Consider the following 23,763-nt stretch of genomic DNA (forward strand, 5'->3'; position numbering starts at 1 on the left):
TTAAGATAATTCCAAATTTTTTTTCAATGTTTTCAAAGGTTTGGTTATTTATGACAGTATTATTTTCAAAAGTTATTAAATTTGTTCCAATCAACGTTTGGTTGTCTAAAATATTTTTTCCTGAAACTAATATCGCTCCAGGTTTAATTTCTTCAATTTTCAAGTGTTTTACATTCAATTTTTTACATTTTCCTTGTTTTTTGTTTAAAATTTCTGACAAACAGGTGCCGTTTTTATTTAGTTTACAATAGGGTTTTGAAATTTATGTTTTAAAATTTTGAATATTAAAAAATTTATTGTTACAATATGTTATGTTCTGGTCAATAAAAAGCTTACCATCTAATAGAGCTAAGGCTCTTCCATCATAGTACTTATATGTTAGTTCTAATTTAGGGTATTTTATATAAATTATAATTATGTCCCTTGTTTGGGCTATTTTAAATTTAGAAATGTCCATTAAATCTGTTATGGTCATCATCCTGTTTTGGTAATATGTTATATTTTTTAGTCCATCAAAATGTAAAATTGTTGGATTTAAAATTTCAGTTTTACCAAAACCTAGTGCATTTATTAAATTTGCGAGTTCATGTAACTTCGTTTTCTTTTAATTTTCATGTTTGTGGTATCGCCTTTAATATTATTTACTGTGTCAGTTAATTCTGTTATTATTTAAAAAATTTCTGAATTTTTTGTGAATTGTTTATTGTTACTTATTACTAGTTCGTCCAATTTGACATTAATTTTTACAAAATCATCATGACCTGGTGTTCCAGCTATCCATTTCCGAAGTGTTGCTAATTCATTTATACCCCTTTTTTGCATAACATGGTTTTGTTTTAATTGTTCTAATAAAGTTTCAATTATCAAAACTTCAGATTCTGTTTCCTGTGTAATAATTCCTAGGCTGTCGTGTTTGTTCGTTATTACTGGAAACATTTATATTTTCGTCTGCTATTGTGTTTTCAAAATAAGATAAATTAATAATGTGAAATAGGTCCCCGTACTCCTCATAAATGGAAACATCTCCATTTTCGATAAGTACGTAGTCTTGACGGGTATAGTCTATAACAGTGGTTCCCAAACTTATTTTGTCTACCGCCCACTTTGAGAATAAATATTTTTTTAGCGCCCCATTTTTTCACCTATTTAAAAACCACTATAACTTCAAATTAATTATTGTGACCTATATGTATATGTATATTAACAGAGAATTCTAAACGAAATTTTTACTATAACCAGCAACTTGAAACCAGAGCGCAGTAGGTAACATACAACGGCGCTTAGGTCTCAACTTAATTCTTACGGGCTCCACCTGCCAATAAGAATGATTATTAAAACACAACTTTGTAGTATTAAAACAGAGAATCTTTTATTAAAAATAAAACTAAAATAATTGATGCTTATATAAAAACTAATGTGAAGGATGAATCTGATGCTGTTTAATAAGTTTGTTAATATCAGGTTCCAATTTACTCAAGAACAGTCGCAAGTCGCCACGTTCGGTAACAAGCAAACGATTTCTCTTTTTAGTAAGCAGTGTTGTCACTGCACTAAATCCACGTTCACACAAATATGACGATGGGAATGCTATCAAGAATCGTTGAACGATTGACCATAATCCAGGGTACAATTGCGAGATAGGTTTTTGTAGCCAAAATTCTTGGTAACCATTTTTGAACTTGATTTTTACTTCCTCGTTTGTTGTCAATTCTATAAGTTCTTCTTCCAGCTGAGGTGACATTGCTGTGTTGACATTTGAAAACGGATCCAACACCCAGTCTGGTATTTCCAAGTTCAAAATGTCCTGGTATCGTTCGGTGAAGTCAATGTGGAGGTTTTCCAAATGTTGGCAGTAGTCAAACAATCCGTCGTTACTGCATGATACTGATAAATTCGGAAAATTTTTTAAGTACGCTATGAAGCCTTTATGGCACCCTGTCATACCCGGAGCGTCATCCGTAGCAACTGAAATAATATTTTTCAAAGGAATTTCTTTCTCATCGCAAAACTTTTCCAATATATTGAATATGGTTTCGCCTTTTGTATCGGTCTCTAAATTTCTATCAAATAATAGTTCTTCACACATTTTCTTATCTTTAATAAAACTCACGTAAGACAGCAACAATGCTTCATTAGTTGGTAAAGTGAACTCATCCAGCTGAATTGAAAATTGACTTGACCTCAGGTGAACGTACAATGATTTTTCAATGTTTTCAGCCATTTCATCAATTCGTCTTTGCACAGAATTATTACTCAAAGGAATTTTTCGGATAATATCTGCGGCCGGTTTATGAAGCACGGTAGTTATTACTTCATTTATTGCTGGCAATATTAACTCTTCTCCGATGTTATGTGGTTTGCCTTTTTGAGCAATTAACAAAGAGATATTGTCCGAAGCTCGAAGTCCGTCGTCATCTTGCTTAGCAGCCGCCGAAAATAGTTTTGCTACACTTGGCTGAGTATTATGCTTCTTCTCTAGGTCTTGAAAATATGCTACATTCTTGTCTCTCTTATCTGGGTGCATTTTATTCAAATGATCTTGCAGTCTTGAAGGCTTCATTGCTTCATTCGAAAATGTTTTTAGACATAGAAAACACAAAGGCAAGGATGGGTTTGTGGGATTTTCAATGAATCCGAATTCAATGTATTCCGCACAGTATTGCCGTCTCTTCTTTTTTACTTCCGACATTGTTTTGCTTTGAGAAATACGTTTAACTTCGCGAGTAGTGTAAAAGAGGCGTAAGTAATGCTCATCTATAGCGCGCAAAACCACAAATGAATATAAAATAAATATTACATTGTTTATATGGGAATGCTTAAGCACAATTATTATATAGTAGTCCAAAAATATGAATTCTTATTTTTCCTAGATATCCATTTGTAAAAAAAGGATCTTTCTCCTTTTCGTATTATCTTATTTTTTCCAGAAATACATTTGTAAAAAAGGATCTTTATCCTTTTTTTAATTTCAACATAAAAGATTTAAGGAGTTCAAAAGCTCAAAACGTGCGTTACATCAGCTACCTACCCGACGTCATTTCGCAAGTGATTAAATAAAATATTCAAGAGCCTACCCTACACGTTTGCGCAAATGATTATATTATGATAGCAAATGCCCACATACAGATTTGGCAATGTCAATAGCAATACGTTTGACAGTTAGTATTCTAAAAATTCTATCCTGTCGAGATGCCCCGTTATGAAACGGAGCGACCGATTGACATGATTTTCAGTTTTTCTATATTCAATAAAATAGGACAGATATATGAACTACGCGGAGAGAAATATAGAACCGAGTTTGAGCAATCTTTTAATTCATATTAGTTGATGTTCACATGTTGTTGTTGAGAGTCGAGAGCTCATGTAGTCGTTGTCTAAGAGGCCTCCTAGCTAAATAAAATTACAAACAAATTCTAAAACATTTTCTTCGATATTTGATTTATCTTCTATATGTTTTAACATTAAACATTTTGAATAAGCGTCTACACATGTGATAAAATTTAGTTTCTGTGCGTAGAAAATGTCTAAATGAAGTTCTTTTTCTGGGATTGGGGCTTTGCCTACTGATATTTTCTTGGGATGGCGATCATATTTACTTTTATTGCATATCATACAATTTCGAACATAATCTTTCATTCTTTTCCTCATTTCTGGCCAGTAATAAAATTTTTTTATTTGTTTAATATTTTCATTATAGCTTCGATGAGCTCTATTTTGGGGTTGTTCGATTAATACTAATTCCGTACTGATTTGCTCTATTAATAATATCCATTGGAAAAAGTTTTGTAAATACAAATTTGTTCTGAAAAGTTTGTTTGAGAGTTTCTTGCAAATCTTCAAAAGTGCAGTGAATACCCGTCACCAGCTCTGGCTGAATATATTCTTTCTAAATTATTAATAAATTTTCTACTGTATCAAATTCTATTAAATGCCTTTTATTTCCAAAGGTTTCAATTAACTCATGGACTGTAAATCTGTTCTTACACAATATTATTTGTTGTTTAAATTGATTTATGGGTTTTTGTGTTTCTTGTATTTGAACGCTTTCACTACTCTGTACTGAATGTTGGGATTCCTGACTCTGGGAATCATAGGAAATGTTATATAATTCAAGACGCGACAATGCGTCAGCTACAATATTGGATATACCGGGTTGGTATACAAATTTTGGAGAAAATTCTTTTTTAATTGCGTGCCATCTTTTCATTTTTGGATTAGGATTGCGGGGTGATAAAGCAAATGGTTGGTGATGAGTATGTACTTCCAAATTGGTTACACCATAGACGTAATTTCGTAGATATTTTAGTGCCCAAACAATGTCATAAAGCTCATTTTCATTAGTTGCATAATTTCTTTCTGTTTTATTAGGGGTTTTTGAAATGAAAGAAATTGGTTACCCCCTTACCTCCTTGCGATAGTACCGCACCCATTGCAACGTTAGATGCATCGGTAGTTAATACAAATGTTTTTGAGTAGTAAGGCTGTATCAATTCCATTTCTGAAGCCAATAGTTTTTTTTAATTTATTCAAAACAGATATTCCTTCCTCTTCTAGAGTTATTTAATTTTTTTCGATTTATTTTTAGAAATCCTCCCGGTTTCTCCTGATAGTTATTTTGTCAAAGGTTTGGCTATCACAGCATAGTCTTTAACGAACTTACGATAATATCCTGCAAGTCCCAAGAATCCTCTTAATGCTCGCAAACTTTTTGGTATTGGATAGTTTAAGATTAATTTTATTTTATTTGGGTCTGTTTTGATGACATTTTGGGCTACTATATAACCCGAAAACTCTATTTATTCCGCGAAAAATTTTGATTTTCCTTATGAAATTTTCATATTAGCATTTTTCAATATTTTTGTAATTGTTTCCAAATCCTTTAAGTGTTGAGTTACATTTTTCGAAAAAATAATTATATCATCCAGCGTGACAGATTTTTCCTATATGTTCTCGCAATATATCGTCCATTGCTCTCTGAAAAATTCTAGGGGCATTTTTTTAACCCAAAAGTCGTCCTCATAAATTCATATATCCCATTATTAACGCAAACATCTGTTTTCTCAATATCATTTTCTGTCATTAAAATTTGATGAAATCCTTATTCTAGATCAATGGTTCAAAAATATTTTACTTTGCCTAGATTAGATAGTATTACGTTTGTATCTGGAATCGGATAACGATCAGAAATTGTATGCTCATTAATTTTTTTGTAGTCAATTACAATTCTAAGTTTCGGTGTTTCATTGTCATTTGTACCCTTTTTTGCAACTACCCAAATTGGTGAGTGATATGAACTTTTACTAGGTCTTATTATATTATCGTTAATCATTTTATTTATTTCTTCATTAACAATCGAGTTTACAGATAAGGGATATGGATATTGTCTGCTCCATATTGGATCCTCAGTTTTCATTCTTATTTCCGCTTTTACATTTGTCATGAAGGGAAAGCTTGTATTGATATTCCAATGCACTTGAGCAATTTTTTCTTTTATTTTTTTTTTTTATTTTCAGTTAATTTTTCATCCTGATTTTCAGTATTTTACTTTTCGGAATTCTTTCCGAATAATAATCATTATCGTCATTCATTTCTGAGCCTCTTTCACCCAATATCGAATAGTCATCATTCATGTTGCCGGCAAATTCATCGGCTGGCGTTGTAGAACATTTTCGTTATACAATATTTTCTTTATAATTACTATTTTCATCCTGCTGGTATAAATCTTCAGCTTTTTATCTCAAAAATAACATCTTTAAATAAAATATTGCCGGTAAAATCTTTGGCTGGCTTTGTAGAACTTTTTCGTTCCACAATATTTTTTTTATGATTATTTGTTTCATTATTCTGGTATAAATCTTCAGTTAGCGTTTTGGAACCTTTTTGTTCCAAAATAAATTTGTTTAATATAATATTGCCTGTAAAATCTTCGGCTGGCGGTGCAGAACTTGTTTGTTCCACAATTTTAATATTTCTTTCACTTTTAGTATTTCCGGTACTTTTCTCGGCTAGTTTTTTGGAAGCTTCTTGCTCCTTAGTTTTGTTTTCAAAATAAATGTTCATACTTTCGTTTCCATGTTAGTCTTTACCATATAATTAATTTTCCCATTGTACACATCGATAAGTGCGTCAATCTTTTTAAGGAAATTGTATCCCAAAAGGAGATCCGATTCTAATCCCTCTATTTCATAGAAGATTTCTTCGACTCCAAATATGGTTATTATGTGGTGAAATTTGATAATGGTTCACGGTTTTTACGTGCTTATAAATGGCTAATTCGTTTTTATTTTTGTAAACCGCAGGCTTATTGTAGCACGACGTTGCTCCCGTATCGACTACAGCCTTTAGGAATTTAAGATTGCTTGTATAGATTGGCTTTGACTTGTTTCTATCATACATGAAATTTTGTGCAAACCGGGCTCTTTGGTTATTTGATTCTAGTTCCTAAGCTTTTGCTAAAGCATCAGGTAAATCTTGTGGATTTAAAGAAAATATTATGTCTCTTAGTGGGGTATTTAGTCCTGATATAAAAATTCGTAAGGCATGTTCTCTATTCTTTTTGTTTAATTCTTTTGTTAGGTCTGCGTTATTTCCGTGTGTCATAATTGTTTTATTTATTAACAGGGTAAATTTTTTGTTGACGAGATTGCAATATTCTGCAACCGACATTGTACCTTGCCTTAAGATGCTTAGTTCCTGTTCGATTATATGTATAGGATGTTTGCCCGCATATGCAAAGTCTAAACGAGATAGAATTGCATCGAAATTGTGTACTGTTCCATGGTTTGTTAATGCATCGTTTCCATCATGCGTTATTTCATTTCGAAATATTGTGAGTGCAGCAAAGTATTTTCTACCGCCCTTCACGTATAGGCTCATAGCGTTAAGCGCTGCCCCTCCCCAACTAACATACATATAAATTCATCCTACCAGTAAATTCAGGTACGTCTAATGATTCTTGACATACTATATTATCATCTATTGTTTGTGTTAGAAAATCGGTTGCACTATTAGTATTCACTACTATTTGTGAGCGTAATTGCTCTACTTCCTCACGAAAGCTTTATTACTGTCAGCAATAAGGCGAGTTATTAAGTCTACGGTCAAAGCGTCACCGTTAGCCATTTTGTCTTATTTTCAGTGTTTCTGATTTTTTTGTTATTTTTATAAGGTGATTATTTTCAGGATATATCCGTAATAATTTGAGATAATTTTTTTGTGATCCCTTCCTTAAGAAAGGAGGCTCTTCTATTCTGGAGGGTCTGGAGTTCATTTAATTTTTTCTTTAATTTATTGGCTGTACAAGCCTTAATTTAAGAATTACCGTCTCTTTTGTTTAATTATTTTTATTTTATCCCTTCTAGGAAGAGATGCTTTTTTATTCTGGAGGGTCTGGAGTTCAGAATCGCAGAATTAAGCTTTTAATATAAACCGGTCTCCCTTGCGGTGGTTTCAATATATTTTTGTTATATGGCTGGTGGAGCCTTTAATTGTTGTTTTATTAATTTAAATATAGTTTCTCGGCATAGGCCTTTTGAATCCTGAATCCTAGCCGCACTCTCTGCTTCTAATGAATCCCTATTATAATAGTTGCTAAGGAGAGTATTATAGTTTTGTTCACATATCGGTTGTTTGTAAGCCCTAAAACTAAAAGAGTCAGATATAGGGTTATATATACCAAAGTGATCAGGGTGACGAGTAGAGTTTAAATCCGGATGTCTGTCTGTCCGTCCGTCCGTCCGTGCAAGCTGTAACTTGAGTAAAAATTGAGATATCATGATGAAACTTGGTACACGTATTTCTTGGCTCCATAAGAAGGTTAAGTTCGAAGATGGGCAAAATCGGCTCACTGCCACGCCCACAAAATGGTGAAAACCTAAAACCTGCAAAGTGTCATAACTAAGCCATAAATAAAGATATTAAAGTGAAATTTGGCACAAAGGATCGCATTAGGGAGGGGCATATTTGGAAGTTATTTTTTTGGAAAAGTGGGAGTGGCCCCACCCCCTACTAAGCTTTTTGTACATATCTCGGATACTACTATAGCTATGTCAATCAAACTCTATAGAGACGTTTCCTTCAGGCATTTCCATATACATATGTACAGTTCAAAAATGGAAGAAATCGGATAATAACCACGCCCACCTCCCATACAAAGGTTATGTTGAAAATCACTAAAAGTGCGTTAACCGACTAACAAAAAACGTCAGAAACACTAAATTTTACGGAAGAAATGGCAGAAGGAAGCTGCACCCAGGCTTTTTTTATACTCTCGCAACAATGTTGCTAAGGAGAGTATTATAGTTTTGTTCACATAACGGTTGTTTGTAAGTCCTAAAACTAAAAGAGTCAGATATAGGGTTATATATACCAAAGTGATCAGGGTGACGAGTAGAGTCGAAATACGGATGTCCGTCTGTCCGTCCGTCTGTCCGTCCGTCCGTGCAAGCTGTAACTTGAGTAAAAATTGAGATATCATGATGAAACTTGGTACACGTATTCCTGGGCTCCATAAGAAGGTTAAGTTCGAAGATGGGCAAAATCGGGAAACTGCCACGCCCACAAAATGGCGGAAACCGAAAACCTATAAAGTGTCATAACTAAGCCATAAATAAAGATATTAAAGTGAAATTTGGCACAAGGGATCGCATTAGGGAGGGGCATATTTGGACGCAATTTTTTTGGAAAAGTGGGAGTGGCCCCGCCCCCTACTAAGTTTTTGGTACGTATCTCGGAAACTACTATAGCTATGCCAACCAAACTCTACAGAGTCGTTTTCTTCAGGCATTTCCATATACATATGTACAGTTCAAAAATGGAAGAAATCGGATAATAACCTCGTTCACCTCCCATACAAAGGTTATGTTGAAAATCACTAAAAGTGCGTTAACGGACTAACAAAAAACGTCAGAAACACTAAATTTTACGAAAACAAGTAAGGAAGGGCTAAGTTCGGGTGTCACCGAACATTTTATACTCTCGCATGGTAAAGTGATAATCGAGATTTCATTATTCGTCATTTAAATATTTTTCAAATACCGTATTTTTGTAAAGTTTTATTCCGCTATCATCATTGGTTCCTAATGTTTATACTCGTATTATACAGAGAAGGCATCAGATGGAATTCAAAATAGCTTTATATTAGAAGAAGGCGTGGTTGTGAACCGATTTCACCCATATTTCGTACATGTCATCAGGGTGTTAAGAAAACATTATATACCGAATTTCATTGAAATCGGTCTAGTAGTTCCTGAGATATGGTTCTTGGTCCATAAGTGGGCGGCGCCACGCCCATTTTCAATTTTTAAAAAAAGCCTGGATGCAGCTTCCTTCTGCCACTTCTTCCGTAAAATTTAGTGTTTCTGACGTTTTTTATGAGTCGGTTAACGCACTTTTAGTGATTCTCAACATAACCTTTGTATGGGAGGTGGGAGTGGTTATTATCCGATTTCTTCCATTTTTGAACTGTATATGGAAATGCCTTAAAAAAACGGCTCTGTAGAGTTTGGTTGACATAGCTATAGTAGTTTCCGAGATATGTACAAAAAACTTAGTAGGGGGCGGGGCCACGCCCACTTTTCCAAAACAATTGGGTCCAAATATGCCCTTCCCTAATGCGATCCTTTGTGCCAAATTTCACTTTAATATCTTTATTTATGGCTTAGTTATGACACTTTATAGGTTTTCGGTTTCCGCCATTTTGTGGGCGTGGCAGTGGGTCGATTTGGCCCATCTTCGAACTTAACCTTCTTATGGAGCCAAGGAATACGTGTACCAAGTTTCATCATGATATCTCAATTTTTACTCAAGTTACAGCTTGCACGGACAGACGGACGGACAGACAGGCATCCGGATTTCGACTCTACTCGTCGCCCTGATCACTTTGGTATATATAACCCTATATCTGACTCTTTTAGTTTTAGGACTTACAAACAACCGTTATGTGAACAAAACTATAATACTCTCGTTAGCAACATTGTTGCGAGAGTATAAAAATTGCAGAAGGAAGGTGCACCCAGGCTTTTTTTTAAAAATTGAAAATGGGCGTGGCCTCGCCCACTTATGGACCAAAAACCATATCTCAGGAACTACTAGACCGATTTCAATGAAATTCGGTATATAATATTTTCTTAACACTCTGATGACATGTACGAAATATGGGTGAAATCGGTTCACAACCACGCCTTCTTCCAATATAACGCTATTTTGAATTCCATCTGATGCCTTCTCTGTATAATATATAGTACATTAGGAACCAATGATGATAGCGGAATAAAACTTTACAAAAATACGGTATTTGAAAAATATGTAAATGACGTATAATGAAATCTCGATAATCACTTTATCATGCGAGAGTATAAAATGTTTGGTGACACCCGAACTTAGCCCTTCCTTACTTGTTTAAATTGAAAATGGGCGTGGTGTCGCCCACTTATGGACCAAAAACCATATCTCAGGAACTACTAATCTAATTAATTTTACAGCAAAATAAAAAAATATGTAAATGACGGATAATGAAATCTCGATTATCACTTTATCATGCGAGAGTATAATATATATATATAATTTCTCAAGCGTTTTTAAGATGTAAAAATGTTTTGGGATGCATGATGTCACTTTACCAAGCGTTTTAATACTAAATATTGCCGAAAAGTTTAGCGAAAAAAGGAAACGAGTGCGATCTCGATTCCGCTCTAATTACGATTAAATTCTTTATTACAGTTAATTTTTTACTTATCCTAAACTTAAGATAACGGCATAAAATATTTGTAATGTAATATGTACAAAAAGAGGTTAGTATGATTCATTTTAACATATAGTAATAAATTGAGTTGAGTATGTTAAATATTATTACGGTAAGTATTTATACACAATAAAAATAAAACTTTATAATTTAAATATAGTATTTTAAAAAATGATTATATTTTAATTCAATGCTTTTAGTTTTAGCTATGGGCATAAGTCGCTTGATGCAACAATATTTTTGTTTTTAATAATATGTTGACATTATGACATAATACAATAATTTGGGTTAGTATTTTCCCCAATATATCTACAATAAGATTTTTAAACTTCCAGTTGAATTTACACCGTTTGTATAAGTCAATATAATATTGGATATGATATACTTTAACGCCAAAAATATGTGAAATTAGTCCACGAATTTTTCCTACTCCCTTATAGCACATACATATAGTATAACGGGTTTCCAGAGTCAATGTCGATGAGTGTGTGAGTTATATAAATATAGTAGTACAAACAAAATTTCTTGCAAATATGTTCTCGAGTATACCTAAGCAATGCCAAATGTTAAAATGTGATTTTAAATCGTTTATGTTTATCACAATGTGCGATACTTTAATGAAACTACATAAACAACTTTTAAATTACAAAATTGTATTAACGGGTTAACCAAAAACGAAGACGGCGGTCTTCTTGAAACTTTTCAAGAGGCCATAGAGCAAATAGATGTTACTAGGTCGAGTGGCTTTAGTTCTTGCACAAGATGTATTCTGTACGCTTTTAATTTAAGATCTCGACGTAAAATTTGTTCCATACGTCAGTCCGAGATGTTTCGAACGGCGCCAAAGTGACTCTCCACGGTCTTCGTGTACACTCTCATCTACGGCTGCTGTATTTTCTTCACTGCGTTCTGGACATAGTCTATTCGGTCGCATTGCCTATTTGGTACGATTTGTAAACGTTTTTCAGGCGTAAATCTTTATATGATGAAATGCCAACAATTACTGAAAAAAATATCATGACAGCTTTATTTTTATATACACTTTAAATTTATATTATCACTTGGTCCTACAACCAAGCGCTTACTTTAATGTTATTGAACTCTTTTTTGTGGACACTGTTTTCGCGAATTGATATTTACATTTGCATTCTTCTGGATACTGAATGAACGATGTCTTTCATTACCTTAAAATAAATGAAAACAATGAAAGTAACGGGACTTAAAAGCATGTATGAACAATGTATAGGCATAGAGTGGTAAGAATGTAAATACTATACTTCAATGAGTTTTAACAATAATCTTAACTGGCCTGAAATATACCAATAAGACTTAGAGAGTCTATGACCTATGTTTAAAGCAGCATTGTCCAATTCACCTTTTATCTTTTAGCACACTTACCACTTTCACTTTCACTTTCACTTTCAAATAAAACCACTCCGTTAAGGGATAAAAATAATCAAACAGTTTTAATGATATTCTTAATTTATTTACACATTCGGTAAATCGAGGCTCTTTGAACAAGATTGCCGGAATAAGGTGCAATTAACAAGCAAACGTTAATGTTAATTATTGAAATGTTAAAGAAATTTGCGGATGAGCGAAAAAGGCGCGAGGTCAAGCGGCGATGCGTAAGCTCCGTGTGTAGGTCAAAACGAGACTGATCTTAACTTTTTAGTTGACCCCCTTTTCACCAGTGTGGTATGTGTTTGCGTGTGTGGATGTCCTCTCGCGTGTGGGGGGTGTGGAATGTAGCTTCGGTGTGTGTGGTGTATTGATGGTGGTGGTGTATTCGTGTAGTGACATTAGGGGGGAGCGGCTTATCTCATTTAGCCATCCCGGCCCCCCTAGGCAAATATTCAGCCTAGCAATCTTTGCAGTTGCTGGAGTGTGGCCACTACGTTGCTGAGTCCAGTAGCGGGGCGATGCTGTGGCGCTTTTGGACGACGCCTGGTTGGTGCAACGTGGTGCGAACGCCATTGATGGGGCGCAGGCCGGGCTGCAGTAGTTCGGCGTCGCACCGTCCGGTTTCCGTGCGTTGATCTACCCGTGCTTGGGGCAGCTGGCCGACCTACATCGCGTCGTGGGGTCCTGTGCAGCAGCGTATGATGTGGTCTGCCACACGTGTGGCATAAATCGGCTGAGACACACTCCTGCGTCCCATGCGTGTGCGACAGGCAGTTGAGGCAGTGCTCATGTGCGTGGGCCACACGCTGTCGTTGGGTTGGTGTTAGCGCCTTAAAGAGCCCACAGTGTTGGAGTCGATGTTTCCGGCGACACAGCGGGCATCGAATGCGACGCGGCTCGACTTGAGCGGATGGCGTTGATGGGGCTGCTCGTGAACTACTACCAGAAGCAGCAGTCGATACTGTCGCATTGGTTGAGCGGGGCGGAGGAGTAGACCCAATAAGTGGCCCGTTGGTGGCTGACCGAACAGTTGGTGTTGTAGGCATGTCCACGTCCATCTTGAACTCTGTAAGAAATTGTATTTGAATATACATGGTAGTATATAAATAGTATATGTGATTGTGCCACGTTAGGTGGCATGACTGGGTCGTCGTATTGACCGACCATTTTTTTTTGTAATTTTTATTGTTATTGTTAACGGTTGGTTGCGGGTTGCGATTTTATTGATTTATTGTCATTTGCGTTACGGCATTATGTTCGGATTGTTTAGTATCGGATTTTCGTTATTATCCGCGGTTGGTAGAAAGCATAATTTAACCAGCGGTCTGGTGAGTATTCCGCTTTGAGTACGGAGATCAACGACGCGGATGTGACCGTCTGAGCCATAATGGAGCTTTTCTATACGGCCAAGTCGCCACTCGGTAGGTGGGAGACAATCGTCGTTAATAAGTACACAATCTCCAAGCTTTGGCGCATTTTCTGATGTTTTCCATAGATATCGCTGAAATTATGATGGAGGTCATCGATTTTAAATAGTCTTCTTTCCATCTGCGACTGAAATTATGATGGAGAATTTTAATTCGTTCCCATCGACCTTTTTTAATAAGGATAGCTGACTAAACCACGCCTGGCTCATGGTGTGGCCAGAATGGGTGCTCCTTTGAGAAAGTGCCCTGGTGTTAGGGCTGTGAGATCTGAGGGATCTTGCGAGAGTGTTGTTAGTGATAGTGAAAGGCAGAGCGAAGTTGCAGCGTTCCGGTGGAAGTGCTGCCATAATCTGCGTCCTCATCTTCTGTTTATGCATAGTGCAGATCTTGCACATGAAAATGCACTTTTTTATTTGAGGCTTAAGCCGTGGAATATAGAACTCTTGGCGGATTATATATTGCATTAGGCGATGTTCCGCGTGCAACATTAGTATGTGTACATACTTGAGTAGCAATGTTGCAAGTCGAGACTTCTCTGGTATTATTAGAGGATGGCGTTCGTTATATGTCAGGCTTGAGTTAGCAAGCCGACCATTAGCACGAAGCAGACCTTTCGTATCCAGAAATGGATTTAGTACTAAGAGTGAGCTCCTTTTGTTAATCGGCTTCGATTCTCTTAGTAGTGAAATCTCGCAGCTGAAGTGGCGCGACTGAGTATAAGTGATAAGAGCGACCTTTGCCTTTTCTACGTCTAGGTGCGTCAATGTATCGCCTTGGGGATATACTGTGCGTATTCCCTTAATTCTAAGTTTGAGTCGCTCTATGAAGTTGAGCACGTAAGCGATTACCCTGAGGGCTCGAGGGTATGATGAAAATCGCTCAAGGATGTCAGTATCATCTAATGTCGTGTGAAAAGAATCGATTTTTCGACTTTCGGGGGCAATTATATTGCGTATGGGTGATCGTAGCCAAGAATCGGGGGATTTATTAACCATCGAGGACCATTCCACCAAAGAGTGGTGGTTGCAAGGTGCAGAGGCTTGCACCCCCTTGTACCTAGGTCAGCAGGATTGTCAGCACTGGCCACGTGTCGCCAAGTGGCTGATCCCACTAGGTCAAGGATTTGAGACGTTCGATTTGAAATATACGTCTTCCATGCATGTGGAGGTTTTTCTAACCAGGCTAATACAATTTCAGAATCAGACCATAGATATAATTTGTATTTGGTCATATTTAGATGCGTTTGCACCATGGATACGAGTTTGGCTAGTAGTAGCGCACCACATAGTTCCAGTCGTGGCAGACTTATTGTTTTTAGCGGAGCCACCTTTGCTTTGGCTACCAGTAGGTGACTGGTGGTCGCTGTGTCAGATTGTGTGCGCACATAGATGGTGGCACAATATGCCTTTTCAGAGGCATCACAGAAGCCATGTAGTTCGACTTTGTGCTCTGGAGCATAATTTATCCATCGTGGGATTTGTATCTGTGAAATATCATTCAGATTACCCGCGAACTGGGACCACTTTTCTAAACGAAGTGATTTCACTTGTTCATCCCAGTCAGTTCCGTCTAGCCACAATTCTTGTATTAGAATCTTTGCTTGTATCATAATTGGCAAAAGCCATCCTGCGGGGTCGAAAAGTTTTGCCACCGAGGATAAAATTTGCCTCTTTGTTATAGCTGATAGTGCGGATATTGACTCATTAGTGTATGAAAACTGGTCAGATATCGCATTCCATTGTATCCCCAAAGTTTTTGTTGTGCTTTCTTTTTCGAATTTAAGGAAATTAGTGTCTAATAGATTTTCTTTCGGTATGTCCTTTAAAATATTAGGGTGGTTCGCCGTTATCTTTTTCAACGGAAACCCTGCTGTATTGAGCGCTTGTGTCACTTGTGCTAGTGACTCGTATGCCTGTGGAAGATTGTGGCTTCCGGACAGAATGTCGTCTACATACGTTTGTGTTTTCAACACTTGTGTTGCCAGAGGAAATTCTGACTTTGTGTCTTCTGCCAGTTCGTGGAGTGTACGAAATACCCCATAGGGCACAGTTTACGCCAAAGGTAACTGTTTTTAATTTAAAGTCGCGTAGTGGACTATTGGGAGATTTTCGGAAAATAATTCGCTGAAAATCTTGATCATCATCATGTACGACTATTTGTCGATACATTTTCTCAACATCCCCATTGAAAACGTATTTGTATATACGCCAATTTAGTATGAGGAGCATTAAATCTGGCTGAAGCGTGGGTCCCGTAAATAAAATGTCATTTAGGGAATTCCCCGAACTTGATGATTTTGATGCATTAAAGACAACTCTTACCTTTGTGGTTTTTTTGTCTGGCTTGATTACTGCATGATGTGGCAGGTAAAAAGAACTGTATTTACTTTTTATAATTTTTTCGCCAGGGCTGACTTCCTCCATGTGGTCTAAATGGAGATATTCTTCTAAAACCCCATCGTATTCTGGTTTTAGCTCGCCTTTTTTAAGTAGGTTTTTTTCCATACTTAAAAACTGTTGGATAGCAGAGGTACGAGAATGACCTAAGGCGAGTGTGTGGGGAAATTCTGGCTTTAGTGGTAGTCGTACGACGTACCGGCCATTATCTAATCGAGTAGTTGTGGATTTGTAAAAATCCTCACAATATCGATCTTCTGGGGTTGTGATTGATATGGGGGGAAGTTCTTCTAACTCCCAAAACTTCTTTAGTTGAGTATTGAGGTATTCGTTTGAGATTTCTTCAACATGAGTTGTCATTGTTGTGACTGGTTCCGCAACTAGTCCGCTTAGGACCCACCCGAAAATGGTATTTTGCGCCAGAAGTGTTTTTGTAATTTTCTCAATACCTTCGAGAATAATTTGTGGTATGAGATCGCTGCCTAATAGAATATCTATTTGAGCGGGAGTGTTGCAGTTGGGGTCTGTTAACTTAAGGTGTGAAACCTTTTGCTAATGTTTGCTATTTATATGATAGCTTGGAAGCATGTTTGTTAGTTGCGGTAAGACAATAGCTTCTGCTTGAATGCGCTTATCCGCTTGGGGGGAAATAAGGGTAATGGGACAGATTTTGTTTGAGTTTTGTACTACTCTTCCGCCCATTCCCGTAATTTCAAAATAAGCTAGTTTTGCTGGCAGTTGTAGCCTACTTTGTGCCCTTGAGGCTATAACAGATCGTTGATATCCTTGATCTATTAAGGCCCTAAGTTTAAACAGTTCTCCTCGGTGCTCGATGGAGACCACTGCTGTGGGTAATAATACACTGCTTTGGTTTTCGCTGTGTAGCGTCTGAGTTTTTAAAGCCTTTAAGCAGCATGGTGCTTCTTGGCAATTTTCTGAATTTTGTAAGTCGGGATTTGCTGTTGCAACTAATCTCGCAGCTCTTTTAACATTAGCGTTATTTTGAGCGAAGCTGGAAAAATTTGTAATGTGAAGCATTGAGTTATGTCGTTTATGGCAATAAACGCAATTAAATTTGCTTTCGCAATCTTTGAGCGGATGCGCATGAGAAAAACAGTTCGTGCAAAGTTTTTTTGTTCTTACGAAATTGTTTCTTTCGTTAATGTTTAGTTTTTTAAATTTCTCGCAAGATTTCAGCCTGTGCCCTCCTTTACACAGTTCGCATGACGTATGTTTATTTTGTTCCGATGTGAACGCTTGTGTTTTGAAAAAACTACGATTTAAGTTGTTGTTGTTACTCGCTTGGGGTCTACTAAAGCTTCGATTTAGGTCGTGTTGAACGTTTTTAGTTCTGACCATTTTTTTATCTACCCTTTCTGCAATTTCGTATTGGGTAGTTAAGAAATCGTTCATTTGTTGCCACGTTGGGCACTTTCTTCGTGATGAAAGCGATTGCTCCCACAAAAGTAACGATTTTTCTGGTAATGCGGATGTGCATATATTTACCAGAATGGGGTCCCAATTGTCTGTGGGAATATTCTGTGTCGCTAGAACCGACAAGCAATTTGAAACAGTGGATTGAAGTTTTATAAATTCTTCACTTGTTTCTTTTTGAATTTTTGGTAAATTCATTAATATAGTGACTTGTTTGTCGACTAATATTCTTTCGTTTTCGTAACGAGCTTTTAGAGCTTCCCAAGCATAATTGAAATTTTCGTCATTAAGAGCGAACTGTTTGACTAATACCCCTGCTTGACCTTATTGTCTTGTATCGGAGGTGATACAATTTTTGTGCATTAGATAATTTAAGATGGTTTCTGTACACGGCCGTAAACATGTCCCGGAAGGAAGGCCATTGTTTATAACCTCCATGAAATATTTCTGTATCGCATGCTGGCACTTTATGGTGAATGCCTGAACTCGCCTCTTGACTTTGAATTTGTGGCAGCTCTACTCTCGGTTGTGGAGTAGGTGCAATTGCTTTAATTAATCTCAATTGGTCGGCGATCATAGCTCTCGTTTCCTCGTACTGGTCTAAGCAGTGTTCATATTTGGAGTATGCTGAAGATTTGAAGTTTTCCGGTAGATCTGATTCATCAGATTCTACAATTGCGTCATACGCAGCTTGGAGACGTGTCCAGAAATTGCTTAGATTTTTTTTTTTGATTTCTAATACCGATTCAGAATTGTCTTGAAACGGTGAAGATGAAAACCGAGTGCAGTATCGAATTAGACTGTCACTCTCAGCAATAAATTTAGTATATGAAATATCTTTCTTGGAGGATGGGGTCATGTGTAGAAGTTCACGCAAGTGAGGAAAGTTCTCTGATCGCCATTCACTTGGGAGTGGCCAGAAACGATTCTTTTACATATGACTCAAGCAGCTCACGACTTCCGGTCTTTGACCAAGTATCCTCTGGGTAGCCTAAGAACATCCGTTCGAAGGTGAGCTAAAGTGAGAAGGCGAAACACCCCTGCATAGGGTTGTGCGCTGGGTTTGGGACCCGCCACGTAAAAAGCTCACCCCAATGAAAAACCAACAGCAGCCTCGGATGAGAGACCCCCCTTTTGATGACGACCATGGCAAACGAAAGAAGGACTACGAATTAAGGGCATGCACCTGGAATGTCCGGTCCCTTAATTGGGAAGGTGCCGCTGCCCAGCTGGTTGATGTCCTCGTAAAAACAAAGGCTGACATCACCGCCGTCCAAGAAATGCGATGGACGGGACAAGGACAGAGACGAGTAGGTCCTTGTGACATTTACTACAGTGGCCATATAAAGGAGCGCAAGTTTGGTGTGGGATTCGTGGTGGGAGAGAGACTCCGTCGCCGAGTACTATCATTCACTCCGGTGAATGAACGTCTAGCCACAATCCGCATCAAAGCGAGGTTCTTCAACATATCGCTGATCTGCGCCCACGCTCCGACGGATGAGAAGGACGATGTGACCAAAGATGCCTTTTATGAGTGCTTGGAACGCACTTATGAGAGATGCCCCCGCCACGATGTCAAAATCGTGCTTGGCGACTTCAACGCCAGGGTGGGCAAAGAAGGTATCTTTGGCACTACGGTCGGTAAATTCAGCCTCCACGAGGAAACATTCCCAAATGGGTTGAGGCTGATCGACTTCGCCGGGGCCCGAAATATGGTTATCTGTAGTACTAGATTCCAGCACAAAAAAATTCATCAAGCTACCTGGCTGTCTCCGGATCGAAAAACTACCAACCAGATCGATCATGTTGTGATAGACGGAAGACACGTCTCCAGTGTTTTAGATGTGCGTGCGCTCCGAGGCCCTAACATCGACTCGGACCACTATCTTGTTGCAGCCAAGATTCGCACCCGCCTCTGTGCAGCAAAAAACGCACGCCAACAAACACAAGGAAGGTTCGACGTCGAAAAGCTGCAATCACAACAGACTGCCGAACGATTTTCTACTCGGCTTGCACTCCTGCTCTCTGAGAGCACTCATCAACAACTCGGTATAAGGGAACTGTGGGACGGCATTTCAAACTCCTTACGTACAGCTGCATCCGAAACCCTTGGTTTTCGGAAAGTGCAAAAGAACAACTGGTACGACGAGGAGTGCCGCGCCGCAGCGGAGAGAAAACGGGCTGCCTACCTCGCAACGCTACGATCGACCACAACACGTGCGGGATGGGATAGATACCGAGAATTGAAGAAGGAAGCGAGACGCATCTGCAGACAGAAAAAGAAAGAGGCCGAAATGCGTGAGTATGAAGAGCTTGATAAGCTGGCCTACAGGGGTAATGCTCGAAAATTCTACGAAAAAATGCGGCGGCTTACAGAAGGTTTCAAGACCGGAGCATACTCTTGTAGAACCCCCAAAGGTGATCTAGTCACTGATGCCCAGAGCATAGTTAAATTATGGAGGGAACACTTCTCCAGCCTGCTGAATGGCAGTGAACGCACAACACCAGGAGAAGGAGAACCCGATTCCCCAATCGATGACGATGGAGCAGACGTTCCATTACCCGACCATGAAGAAGTTCGAATAGCAATTGCCCGCCTCAAGAACAACAAAGCGGCAGGGGCCGACGGACTACCGGCCGAGCTATTCAAACACGGCGGCGAAGAACTAATAGGGAGCATGCATCAGCTTCTTTGTAAAATATGGTCGGACGAGAGCATGCCCAACGATTGGAATTTAAGTGTGCTATGCCCAATCCATAAAAAAGGAGACCCCACAATCTGCGCCAACTACCGTGGGATTAGCCTCCTCAACATCGCATACAAGGTTCTATCGAGCGTATTGTGTGAAAGATTAAAGCCCACCATCAACAAACTGATTGGACCTTATCAGTGTGGCTTCAGACCTGGAAAATCAACAACCGACCAGATATTCACCATGCGCCAAATCTTGGAAAAGACCCGTGAAAGGAGAATCGACACACACCACCTCTTCGTCGATTTCAAAGCTGCTTTCGACAGCATGAAAAGGAGCTGCCTTTATGCCGCGATGTCTGAATTTGGTATCCCCGCAAAACTAATACGGCTGTGTAAACTGCGTTGAACAACACGAAAAGCTCCGTCAGGATCGGGAAGGACCTCTCCGAGCCGTTCGATACCAAACGAGGTTTCAGACAAGGCGACTCCGTTCTTTAATCTACTCTTGGAGAAAATAATTCGAGCTGCAGAACTAAACAGAGAAGGTACCATCTTCTATAAGAGTGTACAGCTGTTGGCGTATGCCGACGATATTGATATCATCGGCCTCAACACCCGCGCCGTTAGTTCTGCTTTCTCCAGGCTGGACAAGGAAGCACAGAAAATGGGTCTGGCAGTGAACGAGGGCAAGACGAAATATCTCCTGTCATCAAACAAACAGTCGTCGCACTCGCGACTTGGCTCTCACGTCACTGTTGACAGTCATAACTTTGAAGTCGTAGATAATTTTCTATCTTGGAACCAGCGTAAACACCACCAACAATGTCAGCCTAGAAATCCAACGCAGGATAACTCTTGCCAACAGGTGCTACTTACTGAGTAGGCAATTGAAAAGTAAAGTCCTCTCTCGACGAACAAAAGCCAAACTCTATAAGTCGCTCATAATTCCCGTCCTGCTATATGGTGCAGAGGCTTGGACGTTGTCAACAACTGATGAGTCGACGTTGCGAGTTTTCGAGAGAAAAGTTCTGCGAAAGATTTATGGTCCTTTGCGCGTTGGCCACGGCGAATATCGCATTCGATGGAACGATGAGCTGTACGAGATATACGACGACATTGACATAGTTCAGCGAATTAAAAGACAGCGGCTACGCTGGCTAGGTCATGTTGTCCGAATGGACGAAAACACTCCAGCTCTGAAAGTATTCGACGCTGTACCGCCGGGGAAGCAGAGGAAGAGGAAGACCTCCACTCCGTTGGAAGGACCAAGTGGAGAAGGACCTGGCTACGCTTGGAATATCCAATTGGCGCCACGTAGCGAAAAGGAGAAACGACTGGCGCGCTGTTGTTAACTCGGCTATAATCGCGTAAGCGTCTACGCCAATTAAGAAGAAGAATATCTTTCAGCTTTTTTTGCTTTGTAGCACCTTGCTTTGAGCGTGTAGCATCAGCAGGTGTACATGGGCTCTTTTCTTCTGAAATCATTTTTTGTACTTTCAAATATTGTGTTGATTTAGATTCCTTAGAATCTCCGATCATTTAGATAATGTGATAATATTGAAATATATATATGAGAAAAGAAAAATTCTCTCAGTGTACTTTTGATAACAATAAGTGCGCGTGAAATCTTTAAGATAAAAAGTTTTTTTTTTTGTTGTATACGCAATGTATCAAATAGCGAACGCGAATTTCTTTTTACTTATTCCCGGTGCTTATGAATTTAGCTACTAGTTTGTTCTTGTTTTTGTTTTTTATTTTATTTAATGTTTCGTACTCGTTAGCAAATACTTGCGTATACGAGCGATAATGCAAAAAGGAGAAAAAGGTTGATGACCTTTGTATATAAGTTTGCACAATATGTGCGTGTTTATGTGCATACGTAAGATGCAAAAAAATTATTTTTTTGTTTTGTTTTGTTTGCAATCCTGCTTGCTCGTGCTTTAACAAGAACAAGGGGTATTGCTGGACAGGTGCCGATTTGGTCTTTGAATATATGTAAGTAAGTGTGTGTAAATACTTGAAAATGGCAATACGTATTTAATTGCTTTTTCTTTCTACCAACGCTTAAAATTTTTTGTTTTATTTGTCCGTGATTATTATTTTTTTTTTTTTAATAACAAATTTTAAAATTTTTTAATAAATTAAAATTTCGCATTTACCGCTTTATTTTTCCGGAATTTTGTAAAAATTGTAAAATTTTAATTTAATTTTGTACCCTGTGTACGTTGTATATGCCGGCATAGGCAAATTGTATGCCGTATGTAGGTGCGTATATTATTTGCCGTACGGATAACGCGGGAATAGAAAATCGGTGAAGTGCAGGTATGCACTTTTGTTAATATGCAAAATTTTTTGTTATGTTGTTTATACATACATGTGGGTGTATGTCGCATTAATTTTGTTTCTCCTCACTTTGTTTCGGTATGTAAGGTATGTAAGGTATGTACATATGAATGTGGTGACTATTGGCATATATGTATGTTTGGGATTGTTATTTTTTTTTTCTCCTTTTGAATTTTGCAATTGCCTTAGCTTATTTTTTGCGCAATCCTGCTTATACTGTTGAGTATAAGGGGTATTGCCGGAAAATGTTGTCAAGTGAATATTTAAAATTTTTTTTGTTTTTTTTTTTTTTTTTTTTTGATTTTTAATGTTGTGTGTTTGGATACACAAATGTAAGCATAAGTAGGCCTTTTAACAGATATGTATATGCCGGTATATATAACTATATATGTATATATATATACATATATGTCATACTATATACCGTTCATACATATATTGAATGTACATATATAATGTACCAAACTGTTTTCGGTTTCCCGGAAATCAACCGTTAGTTCGGACAGTTTGGTAGCAACCGTTCTATTAAAATTTACAGGATCGTATACAGTTTTAGAGAGATCAACTGTAAATATTAACATACATATATGCAAATAAGTATAAATTATTTAAAATAATAGAAGGAGTTGATACACTCACTTTGTGCCGCTGCAAGGGACTTTGAGGGCTTTATATGGTTCCTTTCCTGTTTGGTGTTCCTTGTTCCGTTGTTGTTAATTTCCCTTTGTTGGTTGGCCTTTTAGGTTTTTATTATTTTTACTATTATTATTATTTTTTTTTCCACATTTATAAAATTTAATTTTCACATAGACTATATTTTTTAATCTTCGCGCCCGTGTGGATTTTTTGTTTTTGTTTGTTAAATAATATTTCGCGCCCGACTTTTGATATTATTATATTTTTTTTTTTTTGGCTTTTTGGTTTTAAGCACTGTCTTGTATGTATGTATATGTATATTTATTTGTTTTTTTTTATTATTATTTTTTGTTTTGGGAATCGCTCCACGGAACGGTTTCGTATCCGTTTTTCAAACCGTTTTTTTTTCCTATATATGTATGTATGTATATGTCACCTCACGGAACTTTTTTTTGGAAAAATTTTTTGTATGTGTATATGTATGTACATATATGACACCGCACCTTTTATTTTATAATATTTTCTGTATTTTTCACATGAATGTTTGTAGATATTACCGCGTAGGCAAAAAGAATACCGAATATATGTATACAGTATGTATATATGATATACTAGCTGTTACCCTGTGCGTTTCGCTACACCTAAATCGATTACTTTACTTTTTACTTTATGTTTTATTTATTGTTG

The 23,763-nt window shown here is 37.7% G+C and overlaps 1 protein-coding gene across 1 annotated transcript in view; it reads left to right on the forward strand.

The window, feature by feature from the left end:
- The window catches only part of LOC126764074 (craniofacial development protein 2-like), a 182,138-nt gene extending 161,875 nt beyond the window's left edge, over positions 1 to 20,263 (forward strand). The window contains exon 2 of the mRNA XM_050481846.1: positions 20,228 to 20,263. The gene's annotated coding sequence lies outside the window, so the exon portion shown is untranslated. The remainder of the gene's footprint in view (positions 1 to 20,227) is intronic.
- The last annotated feature ends 3,500 nt before the right edge of the window (positions 20,264 to 23,763 follow it).

The sequence above is a fragment of the Bactrocera neohumeralis genome, unplaced genomic scaffold, assembly GCF_024586455.1.
Source record: "Bactrocera neohumeralis isolate Rockhampton unplaced genomic scaffold, APGP_CSIRO_Bneo_wtdbg2-racon-allhic-juicebox.fasta_v2 cluster09, whole genome shotgun sequence".
Lineage (NCBI taxonomy): Eukaryota > Metazoa > Arthropoda > Insecta > Diptera > Tephritidae > Bactrocera > Bactrocera neohumeralis.